Source organism: Rhamphochromis sp. 'chilingali', assembly GCF_963969265.1.
Source record: "Rhamphochromis sp. 'chilingali' genome assembly, chromosome: 18".
NCBI classification, from domain to species: Eukaryota; Metazoa; Chordata; class Actinopteri; order Cichliformes; family Cichlidae; genus Rhamphochromis; species Rhamphochromis sp. 'chilingali'.
The window spans coordinates 29046005-29061367 of record NC_137945.1 but is presented as its reverse complement, the minus strand read 5'-3'; the positions used below and the strand labels follow the sequence as shown (position 1 = coordinate 29061367).

Genomic DNA, 15363 nt, shown 5'->3' with positions numbered 1-15363 from the left:
CACACACGGGCACACACACACACACACACACAGGGCGAACCACACTGTGTAAACAGAAGAGAAATATCCAGGATCACATGTTTGAGGTGAATTCCTCTGGATGCTTGTAGTGATGGGGAAAGATGAAGTTTATATGATGCTCGCGGTCCCATGACTTGCAGCAGTGTGTTAGAGTCGTGGCTATTCTTGAAGCAGATGACTACAAGCCAGAAGTGTCAAATGTAGGGCCCAGGGGCCAGAACAAGTCAACGGCTTTGCAGAGTAAAAATTGCAAAAAAAAGATGGCATGCTTTTTTTTCACTTGATTTTTCAGCAGAGAGAATGGATCACATCTTGAGAGAGTTATCAACAGAGTTGGATATCCTAATCATCAGCTTAACAGTCTTTCTAGTGCTTTTCTTAACTCTTTTCCCCATAAAGATGACATTTGATGATCTCCCCTTCACCCTTAATGATGAGCTTTGACACCTCAGCAGCCCTGAAATATGACAGTTCAGAAAACAGCTTCAAGGGTTTCTCCTAGTAAGCTTTTAAGTTATAGATAGATGTTTTATAAAACATGAATAAGTGTGGAATATACATTAACTTGTTAACAGCAAAAAGAAGAAGGCTTTTTTTTAAAAACACGTCTTTCGGCAATAATTTTTGGATTAGACTTTGCAGATTTCATCATTTAATCACACACAACATTTCAACATATAAATCTGCCCGTACAGTATTTACACACACAGAGTAACAAACCCCACATTGCAGGACAATCAGCTTATCACTCAGCTACATGTGACAGCTTGTATACACGGGATGGCAGACCTCTGAGGTGAATAATTCAGTAGCAGCAGAGCGGTCCAGCTCTCGGGGCAGGCTGCCCAGACGCAGAGTAATAGCTTTAGCATAAACAACACCTACAAACTTGCTCTAGGTGGCCTCTTCCACCAATAGGCAGCCTGCCTTTCATTGCACTGTGGCTACCTCTCCTGATGAAAAAGGCCCCAGAAACAGTCTGCATCAGCAAAGATCAATGATGAGACACTAAGCTAAGCGTGCGGTCGGAGCTGCACACAGAGTCTGGAAAAATAGGATGCTTGTTATCCAGTGGAAAGTCAGATCTTTCCCATTTTCCTTGGATCACGCCGCTATTATAGCATGAAGTCATTTTTTTCTTTTTCTCAACGTCTGTGGAAAACAAAGAATAACAATTACACGAGGACCGCTAATACGAAATAGACCGAAGACGCCTCTGATGTGTTTCAAAGTAAGTGGAGTAAAACCAGAGCGATTTATTTGCTCTTGCAAACCTCTGCAAAGTTTGCACTGCAGCGAATTCACGCAAATGGGAAACGCACGCTCTCAGTTATACATAGGCACCCTGTGTGACCCCACCGTGATTGGGATGAATGTTGGGGAGGGAAGAGAGTCTATTACAAGAGACAGATCGAATGTCATAAAAACAAGCTCCTCAGAGTGAAACCCTAATGAAGATGGAGGCCGTTTTTATCCCCTCTATGACCAGGACATACAGGTGCCAGTCACCTGAGAAATGACAACAGCAATAAAAGCACGATCTTGCCTTAAATAAAGTGGCCCATGAAATGAAATGAAAGGCTGACTCTTGCTCATCCAATGGGGAATTAAAATAGAGGAGGGGAGGGGGTGAATGAAGGGGGGGCAGGAGGGATAAGCAGCCATCCTCCACTACATTAAGGGATCATGCTGCTCCCTGAAAATGAGTATTGATCCTCTTAGGTCCAGGATCGTTTAGGAGATTAATGTGAGTAGTGGTTGAACTCCACAGTACTCCACACAGGACAAGGGGGATCAGCTCGGCAGGATGGCCCAGCTGAAGCAGCCTATCGGTGAGTGAGGGGCTGACAGTATTCAGTTTGTGTTTTGGGGGTGGTTTGGTGTGTGTGTGTGTGTGTGTGTGTGCCATCTGGGCTGTCAGCTAAGAGAATCAGCTGGATGTCCAGAGGTCGAAAGGGTGAAAAACATAAAAGGGGAGGGGGGGAGGTTATAAAATAGAGAAAGAGTCTGAAGGAAAGCGAAAGAGTGTCACGAGCAGGCAGAATAGAGGGAAGGAGAACAAGCAAGAGAAGGAGCAGAGGAAATGAGAGCGAAAGAGAGGAACAGAAACTGCCACAAACAAAAACAAAACAAAAGGACGACAGAAAATGCGCAGCCTGCCTCGCTCCGAATACAGGGGACCGGCTGGAGGCAGTGATAGAGAGAGAGACGCAGCAGAGACTAAACTGCTTAATCTCTCCCAAGAGACGCCAGCCTAAATGTGAGGTCCCCCCTCCCCCTTTCAGACCCCCCCCAACAAAACACTATCACAGCCATTCTGCTCAGCTACAGCCAGGGCTGACAGACACGCACACATATACACACAGTTTAAAAGTCCTGAGGTTGAGCCTTCAGTGCAAAGCGATACTGTGGAGATGAGAAAAGATCCATTTCAGTGCCACACATCCTCGTGAGTAAGCACTGCACGAGTGAGCAGAGTTTGTTGATTTATAAAAGCTGCTGCTTTTAACAATCTGGCTCGTCGTGAATCAACAGAGCCTGAGAATTTTCTCATGTCTCTCTTCTGAGGTCAAGTCGGCCCCCGTGGGGAAAACTCCTAAAACAAATATGGGCTGAAGTATTCAGCAGCGGCTCAATGCAAGCTGTCAGGCTCTCAGAGACAACAATGCAGTGTTTTGAGGGCTAGATGTCAATCTCGGGCACAGTATTCTCAGCTCGCTTCCGTCTCCTTCCATGGATTTTTTTTTTTATTTTGTTCCCCCCTCAAGACAGGAAGTAGCTGACATGCTTGCTGGAGTGAGCCACGCCTCAGATGTTTGAGTTGAGAGAAAGGTGAGGAGGACGGAGCAAGAACAGCTGTCAGACCCCCCAAAGAATCTGATTACACTTTCTCCACCTACTTTCTACTGTCATGAGTGCTTACCCTGTGAATACTGATATACAGCTCCAGTCTGAAAATGTACTTTGATAAAGAGGATTTTTTGCCAAACTCTCATCACAGCATATACCAAACACGGTATATGGTGGATCTTCTGCAGCTCTTTAAGGAGCTGCAGAAGATCCACCAGCCCAGCATCCACCTGAATGATGAGCTGGATCCTAGGTGCCAAACTAAATGCATTTGTCTGCTGTGACAAAAACTACACACTACAACTGTAAATAGCAGGCAGTTAATAGTGGTGAACTGATAAAGATTGAACACACCAGTGTATATAGTGGCTAAAAGCAGCTCTGACAGACTACAAAAGGCTGTTTAATCTGTGTAAAATAAATGTCAGTACGCAGTGCAATGTCACCTAAATGTCATTTGAGTTGCGTGTCACTTTTATTTCTGATGTCAGACTCCATCTTTAGAAAGCCATTTCCCTGCTGTTCTTTGCTGAAAGGGTTGTGTTGCTCTAATGCAGAGAAAAACAAGTAATTTCCCCATGGGGATCAATAAAGTATCCATTATTATTATTATTATTATTATTATTACTCTGCTACCCTGAAGGTTTTCTTCTTGGATTTAAGCCAAGTGACTTGGTCCTAGTTTTCATCATCTCTAAAAAAAACTTGTGTGATTTTGGCAGTGTTGGTTTGGACCATTATCACACTGAAATGTTCCTTTTCTGCCAGACTTCAGGAGACTGGGAAGCAGCTTGTCAGTCTGTATTTTGGTATAACTACAGGCCATCTATAAATGTCATGTGCCCAACAACTTTTCCTCTTATGTAGCCTCATATTATCACACTCACTGCTCGGTCCTCCGATGATGGGTCTGTGTATTCTGCTGTGTTGGTCTGATCTGGAGAATTTTGGATGCCAAGTCAACACCTCAAACTCATTGTTACGCTCCTAGAACCATTCCTGAACCATTGTATCTATAGATATGGCATTTCCAAACTCCGGTGACCATGTGACTTTACAGCTGAGCTTTGTTCAGCGTTATTAGTAAGGTAAGGCTTCAAAAGTTGCATTTATGCACCTACAGGATTTTCTAAATAAAAAAGAATTAGAACCTTAGAATTATAATCTGATCATGCTTATCAGGCATACTGACTAATATTACGATATTAGACAGGCTAAAAGAGAGTGCTAGGTCTGACTTTAAGCACAATGTAGCTCGCTAACCCATTAGTGTTGCTTCATAGTACACCCTTCTGGTCGCAGCTACTTTATTTCCATTTCTTTGCATTCCTCCCTGTGCTAAAAATCGTCCCGACCCTCGATGCCATGCAAAGTCTGCATATTGTCCGATTTCATCCGTGTGTGAATAGCACATATATTTCCAGCGTTTGGAAGTCTTCTCCTGTTGCCTGCTACATGTGAGAGCGGACAACTCCTGATACTCTCCAGAGTTCATGTGAGACACATCTCAGCTTTCCTTTCAGAGCCACAAATAACATCATACACGTGTTTTCAGAGGTCGAGTAGCTCTCATCATGGCTAATAAGCAGGTTTTTGTTTCTCGTTAAATTAATACGTGCACCTTTTTACCTGAGACACAACTGGAGGGAAGTGTGAGCAATAAAAAATTCCCTTTATTGTATTTTCTTTCTTTCTCAAGTATCACCATTAGATAATAACTCACGCAGGATTAGCATGCAGCAGGAGTTAAGACCCCTCACAGACACAAACTCCCTTTGCTCCCATGATTACACAGGGGTGGGTGGCCACGGGGCAGAGAGCTTTTGACCCATGGGTAAAAGTAACGCTGCCTGTCTAGACACCAGGCCAAGAAATATACTTGTTTTGGCTAGGAAGACGTGTGTGTGAACTTATCCCCGCATGTGCACGTGCACACACATGAACGCACACCTCCTTGCTCCAGACATGCTTGCTTCAGTCTTCCCCCTCCTCCTGTGACTGTCAAGAGGAGACAGCCACACTGTGGAAAGCCCAGTTTAAATTTATACTGTATTTATTGGAACTCCCGTTGCATTTTACTGTTCATTTGTCCTTGCGGCTGGAACGGCGTTTGAGTTCTCTGGGAAGATGTCAAACTTGGTCCATCAAGGTGTTATTTTTTTGAAGGCATCTTCTCTCACAGTTCAAAGGCAATCTGTGGTGAAGGAACAAATGTGAAATGAGGTGCACTGCAGTGAAAAGAAGATGTTATTAACTGGGTGATACGGCAAAGATAAATTTGGTTTGCCAGTTTTTCTAATTTTTTCCATTCATGTCTACTTGATCTATCACTGGTGGTAATTTCTATTTTATGTGGCCAAGCTTTCAGAACATGTCTGTTAGAGTAGAGGTAACTGAAAGCTGGAGACATTATGGAATTTTATTACACTGGAACTTCTTTCTACTCAGTCTCTCTATGTTTGCACCTCCAAAGTGAACCACAGGTGCCCCACAGCGCTTTGCAGACCTGCAATAATCTGGCGTAACAATATGAACACCTGCCTATCTGGCGAATTCGGGGGCCAAGCCAACATCTCATGCTCATTCTTTTGTGCTCCTTCAACTATTCCCAAACCATTTTTGATTTGTGTCAAGGTGAATTATCCTGCTGAAACAGGCCATAGCCATCAGGGAGTACTGTTTCCATGAAACGGTGTACATGGTCTGCAACAATGCTTAGGTAGGTGTCAAAAGAGCATCCACATTGATGGCAGGACCCAGGGCTTCCCAGGAGAACATTGCCCAAAAGCATCACACTGCTGCCGCTGTCTTTCATCCTGTCTTCCTTCTCTCACCCCAACCAGTCGCAGCAGATGGCCCCGCCCCTCCCTGAGCCTGGTTCTGTCTGAGGTTTCTTCCTGTTAAAGGGGAGTTTTTCCTTCCCACTTTCGCCAAAGTGCTTGCTCATAGGGGTCATAGCATTGTTGGGTTTTTCTCTGTATGTATTATTGTAGGGTCTACCTTACAATATAAATCGCCTTGAGGCGACTATTGTTGTGATTTAGCGCTGTATAAATATAACTGAATTGAATTGAATAGAATTGAATTGAATTGCTCCGTGGTCCAGTTCTGATGCTGACATGTCCACTGCTAGTGCTTTCAGGAGTGTACAGAGATCATCATAGGGACCCTGACTGGTTTGCGGCTTTCCAGCCCGATACATAACAAACTGATGTTCATTTTATTCTAACTCCTTTATTCTAACAACCCACAAAGATGCAGTTTCAGAGATGCTGTGATCCAGTCATCTAACCATCACAATTTGGCCTGTGTCAAACTCTATTTCTCGTTCTGAGGACAAAATGCTACCTAATCAATCCCACCCACTAACAGGTGCCATGATGAAGAGAAAATCAGTGTTACTGACTTCATCTGTCAGGGCTCATAATGTTACGCCTGATCGGTGTATGATATAATGTTTAAAATGATCATTATGACTCTGCAGTTGTTTTGGGGGGATGTCCCGCTGTAGAAAAAAAAACAGCTGTAAAATGTAATAGTAATAGGATAACTTATAACTTATCGTTAAACTTAGTTTAGTGTCCTCTCAACGTCTGAGCTGAAGTGAAAGCTGCAAATGAGTCATTTGGCTCCGAGTCTCATCTCCTTCATGCTGCTGTCCCTGAAGTTTGTTTACCTTTATCTTTTTGGTAATCTACACACAAAACAAGTAATGCTGCTCCACTCTGCATGGTTTGGTAGTTTAAAATTAGGTGCAAATTGTACGTCATGTCAAAAGCTTTTCATTTCAACCACTTCTGTTAGCAAAAAGGCGAACATCTCTTTTAGCAAATGTTTTTATTTAGAACATTTTCTCCTAATTTTCCTCTTCATGTTACTAAAATTAAATGCGGTGGCTCCCATAATATAACGGTGTACTTTTCGCTGATTGTGTGACCTTTTAATACCCACTTCTACACGTCATTCCCCCAACTGATGATATGAATCTATATGTCACAGTTCCATTACAAGGAAACACATCTGCGAGTATGCAGTTACAGGTACAATGGTGAGGCTCTATGAGTAAATAGCGCGTGGGTGGTTTATGTTTGTGTATGTGCTTATGTTTCAATCTGTGATAGGCCACTGATGTTTTCACTGGATGAATATGAATACCGCACACCTACTCCTTTCCCACACACACTCACAGAACATCAGAACATTTTTCTGTGCACATGAATAGCGGCGGAGCACTATAAATGAACATCCAAAATGCCAGCAATTACTATGGTGTCCCTTTACTCAACCTCTCCATATTAAACCCCGCTTGTCAAACAGATTGTCTCCGGTGCTCCGAGCAGCCTGCGCTGCGAAACAGTTTTCATTAAGGGAGGATTGCCATGGGCCTTAGCCTGGCGGCTTAATGTAATTTCACAGCTCAGCGTCCGTGCGACCACTTCAGGGTCCAAGCACGGCCACCCACACCTTTACAAGAGCCAGCCAGAGGTGCTGAAAGGGTGACGGGCTGCTAGTAAGTTTTAAGAGCAAAAGGGGAGCCCCAAAATGAAATTCCAGCACAGGAAATGACTGTAATAATAACATAACAACCAGCAAGGCTTTGGAAATAAACATGTACAGAGATAGAGCGCGTTTCGTGTCGTAATGGGGTGTTGAGGACGAGGAAACTCACTCAGCAGTGGGTGCTGTTTTTGATGGGGAAAGGTTTTAAGAAATACAGTAGGATTCTTGTAGTTATGGAAATTATCAATGACGCATTGCAAGATTTGGTTAAACACTGATTTATTGTAAGCCTTTGCTGGCAGTACTTGAAAGGACAGTATACTGTTTAGAATATAGTGTAATGCTCATGTTGTTGGCCTAAATAAACTGTGTGTTTTTTGCAGGGGAAGATTATATGACGATACCACGTGTAGAACTTAATACCAAATCGCTAATTTAGCTTACTGGTCCTTTAAGGTGTACTGACAAGAGTGGCAATTTATATACAGTAGATTCATGTAGTTGAACCAATCTCTTCACCTCAATCACCTCTTGAGTATTCACCCCGAAGGTGTAAGCCAAGTGTGCAGTGAAACTCCATATTAGAAACACGTGGAGAACATTACACATCTGTACTCAAAGCGACATCTGGACAAAACTGAAAGTCAGATAGACTAGTGTTTCATTTTCATGGTTTACAGCTTTGAAAGGAGCCAAAGAGTCTTGACTTCAGTGCTTTGGAAGGGAGAGGAGCAACAAAGCCAGGCAGAAGTTAGGCTGTTGGAAACTTTAAATAGCCACAAATGCAAGGACACCCACAAACCAGCCATGGGGGGGCCAAGGCTGTCTACTCCCAGTTTTGGTCCCAAGCCTGGAAGGAAGTGCATCTGGCATAAAATCATGCATGTGGATCGTAAAGAATGAGATTTCCACAGAGGAGCGGTCGGGCCTCGTTTAACAACAGTGGCAACTACTTTGGTTGAAGACAAGGGAGCAGGAGACAGGGAAGGAGTGAGGAGACAGTGAAGGAGCAAGAAAGGAAGGGAATGTGGAGGTGAAATTAGGGACAAAAAATGGAGGGACTGTGACTGGTAAATGGAGCGATCTGGCTGATATGTTGGAGAGAAGGAAGGTAGATTTATTGTGTATGTAGGTGACCGTGTGGAAGGGAGGTGAGGCCAGGAGCATCTGAGGTAGATTCAAACTATTCTATCATGGTGCAGGTAGATGTAACATTAGATGTTTGTCTCTAGTCTGTGTTTGGAAATCAAGAATATGAAGAAGCAAGTGAAGGCAGAGGCCAGGATTAAATGGTGGAAGTCAAAGAAGGAAGAATGTTGCAAAGCATTCAGGATGGAGTTGATGCATATCAGAAGATCAGGTTGAGCAGTTTGGAGACAAAGTTGGAGAGGTAAGGATGAAATGGTTTGGACATACTGGATAAAGAATGTTGAATACCGAGCTGCCAGATACAGGAGACCTGTAAACTCTGTTTAAAATTAAAAGTTACTAAGTTCACTAAACTAAATTTGTGATATTATAAACCCAAATCTGAGCCGGCACATTGGATTTCTCTAAAATGTAAAGAAATCAATGGAGCATAACACTGAACCATTACAGCAAATGTATCTGTGTGATACATTTAATCAAAAAAATATTTGTTTGCACATATTGCTGGATGAAAGATTACAGAAACATACAAATCATTTGAGAAACAGTCTATTAGCCAACTCCTAAGAAGCCTAACAGGAATGCTTACGCCATGATGTCTCCAGTTGTCTGTGTCTGCAGCACAGTATGGGCTACTAATGTGCATTTTTCTTACACTATCCTTAATCTTGGGTTTATTTTAGTCAACATAATATATTTAATATAAGATAAAACATACTTTCCATCAAAATATATTTAAGTGCAACACTACATGGCAAATTGAAGTTTTCTGTTTGTTTATTTTAATAACACGAAAAAAGATATCATGAAAAGGTTCTAAAATTAGTGAAACAGTTTCTAATAGTTCTAAAGTTTCTAATAAAAAATGATAGAACTGGGAATGTGTTTGCAATTGCGTGGGTGAAAATCACCTGATGTTACCATTCTAGGGTTTGGAGGCTGCGAAAGGGTCAACTTAATATATATACTTTTTTTTTTTACCAACAGCTCATGCAAAACTACTATACATGACTCCCAGAACAAAAACGAAGAGCTGAAAATAGTAATCTCTCTTATAATATTCGTTGTTCAATAGCTAAATGCCGTGATAGTGCAGCTAACATAAGCTAGAGTTTAGCACTAGCATGGGGTTTAGCATAACATTACAGGAAAACAGCGATGCTATCTCCAGGGAAACAAAATCTGCCCATCAGCACATCTGCATCTCAATAATTGAAGACTTGTCTGATAAACTCTGCCAACTCTACATTCTTATATTTGCATGGGTTATGGCTTGAGATGGTTTCACCTTTTTCAAATGTTTATGCTAAGCTAAGAGGCTACTAAATATAGCTTCACTGTACTGACATAAGTGTGGTATTGATCTTCTCATCTACTTTCCATTTTGAGCATTTCCTCAAAAGCTGGCCTGTTCCTTTTGATGTGGCTTCTTGGGAAATTCCCCCTAGCTTGGCCACACGCAATTGGATGTGACTTCAATGCAACCATATTGCACCTAAGGCACCACCACCACCACTGGTTTATGAGTTAAAACACAGAAGTCATTATTTATTGAACGGAAAGGGTTAATTGAAATAAAGGACCAAGGAGCTCAGGTTTACTTTTTCACTGTAAGCCTTGGTAAAACAATGGATGACGCAATAGGTGAGCCAAAAGCAACAATCAGCCCAATCTTCGCATTATGAGTCACGACCGAGAGATGCTCATGCTTATTCAGTGTGTCCATTGAGGTGTGCAGCCTCTTCATTTAATATTTCCATAAGGTTGCATATGAGTGTATGCCAGGCAGTCCCTGTAATAAGGAGGTAATGTATTCTGTGCCAATGGCAAAAAGGTACGCTTGAAACATCCCTCATAGGAGCAGCAGTTTCCAACTTGACAGTGGACACATACATAATTAAGCCAACTAAAAAAAAAATGAATATTTCATCTCAAAGCATTTTCATCTCCAAACATCAAAACACCTCAACGTCTCACATAATGAGCAAGGTAAAATACTTTTATTCATAGAGGGAATATGCAACAAGGAATGCTCAGAGTACCTCGCTGAAAAATATATCAGCTGGAAAAGGAGAGGGAGGCCTTATACTGCTCTTTTTTCTTAGGTTGAGTTCTTGTACTCGGTTCTTTAAGCTCACGTAAAGAGCTCATTCTTTCCTACGAATGTTGCCGAACCATTTTTTCTCATCTGCAATTGTGTTATTATGTTATATTACAATGTCAGCCTTAATGTTTTGTAGGCGGATCCGGCTATAACTCACTCTGACCTGTAATTCATGACATGTCATCCATGAGTCGCCTCAGGACTTTTGGTTTCGCAGGTATGTGCGCGCATGCCAAAGAAGAGGATAAATTATTCCATAACCTTGCAGTGGTTAAATTTTACTAGTGCGGTCTATGTCAGAGTTTGCCAGAATTTCTTCACTTTTGTGATGGCACAGAGGTTCTGAAAGGTCTCAGCTTCCAAAGAATATGTCATAAATCATTTTGCAGTGGTTTTTAGCGGGGGTAGTGGCTGCGCATAGACCCAAAGCAGCAGCACCACGCTAGAGAGGATTACTTTGACCACCAAACCTGCCTCTGACTGGCTCCCCATACACCTTCATAGAAGGGAATTAACCTGCCATGACTTGAAACGCTTTGCTGAGCGCTGGTCGATACTGTCATTATCCTAAAGCAATTCTTAATTCTATTTGGCCCTGAGCTAAAGATCCTTGTATTGATCACAAAGTAGGGATGCCACAACAACTTTTTTCCATAGTTAAGATCTCTATGTGTTGTTAAAAATAAAAGCTTCAGCAGCTCCTATGCACAGCCCAGAGGGAAAGATGCAGCCACAGAATGTAATTTTGGATGTTTAATCATACGTTTCACAGTGATACCTGATGATTTCATCAAGCGTTACAGTTATGAGACACAAATGCTCGAGAGTGGTACCTTTGTGTTTCATCGAAAAAGGCAGCTCTCTTTCATATCCTGTTTTGGGAGATGAGAAATATTGATATCACTCGCCGAGCACTATCAGCATGAAACAGAGGCTTTCAGTAAAAGCAGCAGTGACAACACCTGTACTGAAGTTCCTGATTACATGCCTTTGTTCTCAAAGCTGTGTGTGTCTGAGCATGCATGTGTGTGCAGGAGAAGAACAGAGACACACAAAAAAGAAAGAAAAAAAGATGGAGAAATCTGAAGTAACATGTAACCGAATGCTTCTTTTTCTGTCTGTCATCCACACACACAAGCATGCACAAGCAGACAGCATCGCCACCTGCCACAGACTATACACTGCGGCCTTTGACAGCGGTTAGCAGAATGGGACATGTGTAGCCCCAGGTGACTCAAATTGCAAAACTAACAACAGCATGCTTCATTGCACCAAGAATGCAGTGTGAAACACCAGCAGAAAGGCAGTGTGTGTGTGTGTGTGTGTTTGTGTGTCCGTGTGCGCATCAATTTACATGTATGTCTGAATGTGTATGTTTTCGGTTATGCATAAGTGTCATAACTGACTCATCCAGTAATGTAATGCAGCAATTAATATGGACTTCATTAGAATTCTTAAAGGAGCCCGAAGCATCAACAAACACGAACTAGATAATGCAGAAGTATTGCTATCATTAAGACTAACTGCTCTGAGTGTACTTGTTATCCTGTCCTCTATTATTGAAGGATCAAATACATTTATATAGAGAACACTACACTAAGAACTCAGTCTATCTACACTATTCAAATAATAATAATAATTAAAGGAAGACGTTTTAATCAGAGGACAGCATCAAGTAAGTTAAACTTGTGGGATATTGATGTGATCAGTTAAGTAGCGGAGGGGGTTGTTGATCAGGTTCAGCTGCTTTGGTGTTATAATGAAATTAACAACAGCTGCATTAGAGAAGCAACAATGAGCTTACCCCAACACAGGAAGGGTTTTAAGGTGGAGGCCACTCCTTATGACTGTGTTTTTACTAGTTTTATGCTCAGCGAGGGTCAGTGTCACTACTGGTAGCATGAAGGAAACCTGGACCCTACAGAGGTTACACAGGTAGTCCAACTCAACCAGGATAGTACATCAATATGTGTCATTGCCGTGAGGTTTGCTGTGTCTCCCACACTCTCAAGAACATGGAGGAGATTCCAGGAGACGGACAGTTATTCACTGAGCTGGAGAGGGTCCTTAACCCATCAGCAGGACCAGTATCTGCTCAATTGTATAAAGAGGAACATTATGAGCACTGCCAGAGCTACAAAATGACCTTCAGCAGGTCACAATCTCTGACCAAACAACTAGAAACAGACTTCATGAGGGTGACCTGAGGCCCAACGTCCTTTAGTGGGCCTTGTGCTCACTCCCTGGCACCATGGAGCCCAACAGACATTTTCCATAGAATACCAGAATTGGCGGTTCCACCACTGGCGCCCTGTGCTTTTCACAGATGAGAGCAGGTTCACCCTGAGCACATGTGACAGATGTAGAAGGGTCTGGAGAAGTTGTAGAGAACGTTATGCTGCCTCTAACATTGTTCAGCTCGACCAGATTGGTGGTGGGTCAGGAATGGAGGCACATGCAGACCTCTACAGGCTAGGCAATGGCACCCTGACTGCCATTAAGTATCAGGATGAGATTCTTGGACCCATTGTCAGACCCTGCGCTTGTGCAAGTAGTCCTGGGTTTCTCCTGGTGCACGACAATGTCCGGCCTCATACGGTGAGAGTATGCAGGCAGTTCCTGGAGGATAAAGGAATTGACACCATTAAATGGCCCCCATGCTCGCCTGACCTAAATCCAATGGAACATCTGTGGGACATTATGTTGTGGTCTATCCAGCACCACCAGGTTGAACCTTAGACTGTCCAGGAGCTCAGTGAGACCCTGGTCCAGATCTAGGAGGAGATCCCCCAGGACACCATCCATAATCTTATTAGGTGCAGGAATACTAGCATATAGGGGTCATGCAAACTACTGAGTATCATTTTGAGTTGCTCCAATGAAATTTCAGCTAAATGGACTAGCTTGCTGCATCATTTTTTGACTTTCATTTTCAGGGTGTCATTTCCATCAAACGGCGTGGGATCCTCTTGATCCTAACAAATTACCAGGTTTACATAACTTGTACTTAGTTACAATTGTTTAAACCAAGGATCTTGGAATTTGCATTTGTTTAGAAATAGCCCCAAGACACCCTCCTTGAGTTCCTTGGACTTCCCCATTGTTCTGAGTATTAGTCATTCTGATGAGTGACTAATACTTTTTTTGCGCTGTGTAAGTGAAACTACCGATTATAGTCATTTATGATCAATAACAAGAAGTTAATAGGATATCGTATAAGCTTCAGCACCACTTAAAATATATATATTATATTAAATCAAAAATAAATTCAAATTGGTGAACTCAATTTTTGTTTATAAAAGTCATTAAACATGTATGCTGTACAATCATTCCACCCTGGAAAAAGAACAGTTTAAAGCAATCGTCATAAGTGCAAAATTATCAAGGAATAAACAGATGAATTGGCTGTGTTGATAAAGTAATAGAGGTGGTCAAGCCACGTATCCACTTTCAAGCTTGCTAGAATTATACAAACTGTTTTTGCTTTTTGTTTTGTGTTACCGTTTAAATTTGTGCAGTTTAAAAAAAAAATCACTCCACCTATTTAGTGCTTTCTTGGTAAAATACAAAGAAAACAAAAACATGTGGCTCAAGACTTTTGCACTGCATTACATATGGAATTTAACTGATTGAAAAGACACTCAGATGCAACAGAAAATCTGTAGGAAACCGAAGTGAATTAAGTAATTTCAAAATAAAATTAAAATAAAACAGTGAATGATTATTTTTCATCAGTGTTTGAGACATCCCAATCTTTACTGTGATTTTTTTGATGCAGAATTATAGTTGTTTTAGATGCTACCTTTATATACTACTAATACTAATAAGTAAAAACTCAGTTAAACAAAAATATGTGTAAGAAGGTATATGCACACACTTCCTACAAGGCAAGACTGAGGCCCCTCCAAAGGAATGGGGTCCCTTGTGTCACTGCAGCCTTAAATAAAATACCCTGTTGCATACTGCACACGTACAGTAGTTGTATGTGTGGTTACGTGCTTTCTTCTAAAGTTTTGAAACACCGTTATGCGTCTGTTACCGTGTCCTGCAGTGACCCCCACCAGCCCGCTCTTATATGTTTGATGTGTCTGAGCTGTCTGACAGCTTCAGTGCTGTGCTGCGCTGCTACAGGTTATTACACGGCTACTCATTGGCTGCTTTGACAGAACAGAGGAAAGTAGGTCCCCACGGGCCGTACTATTTATGCCTAAACGGGGTGATAAAATAAATGAGCGACTGTATTATGTTCTTCCCTTTTCACTCAGACTGACACTGCCAGTTGCAGAGTGGAATAATTGTTTGTTATTTAACTTTTAAAATATAGTTGAAGTGTGGGAACGTCGAGAAACGTAAGCGTTTGATAAGTCGCACACATTCATCACCCCTCGCCGGATCAAGCGGATGGTTTGGCTCAAAATGGCTGTAGAGAAACAGTTTTGAGGATCGACGCTTTTGCCAGGTTTTTAAGAAAAATGAGCCACCCTGTAGTTTGAGGGCACATCCGCCACATAACTGGGGATCCAGGTGAGACACGTTTAAAGGTTATTCAACATTTGCACCCGACCCGTAGCTTACAGGGGGGAAAAACAAGGCCGAAAACGGCTCGCTTTGCAATGTTGTCAGGGTGCCTTGTACTTGCAGCGGGAACAATCCCTGGCTCTGGTGTTGATTTATAGTGTGGATAGCGGCTTCAAACTGAAATAACAGTCTCCAGAAAGTGTGGAATTTGGTGTAAAAGT

At 42.1% G+C, this 15363-nt stretch overlaps 1 protein-coding gene across 2 annotated transcripts in view; it reads left to right on the top strand.

Moving 5' to 3' along the window:
* The first annotated feature begins 15034 nt into the window (after nucleotides 1–15034).
* The window catches only part of znf438 (zinc finger protein 438), a 58403-nt gene continuing 58074 nt past the window's right edge, over nucleotides 15035–15363 (top strand). Inside the window, exon 1 of one of the 2 annotated variants that reach the window (XM_080864502.1) lies at nucleotides 15035–15148. The gene's annotated coding sequence lies outside the window, so the exon portion shown is untranslated. The remainder of the gene's footprint in view (nucleotides 15149–15363) is intronic. The other variant, XM_080864503.1, reaches the window with a different exon arrangement.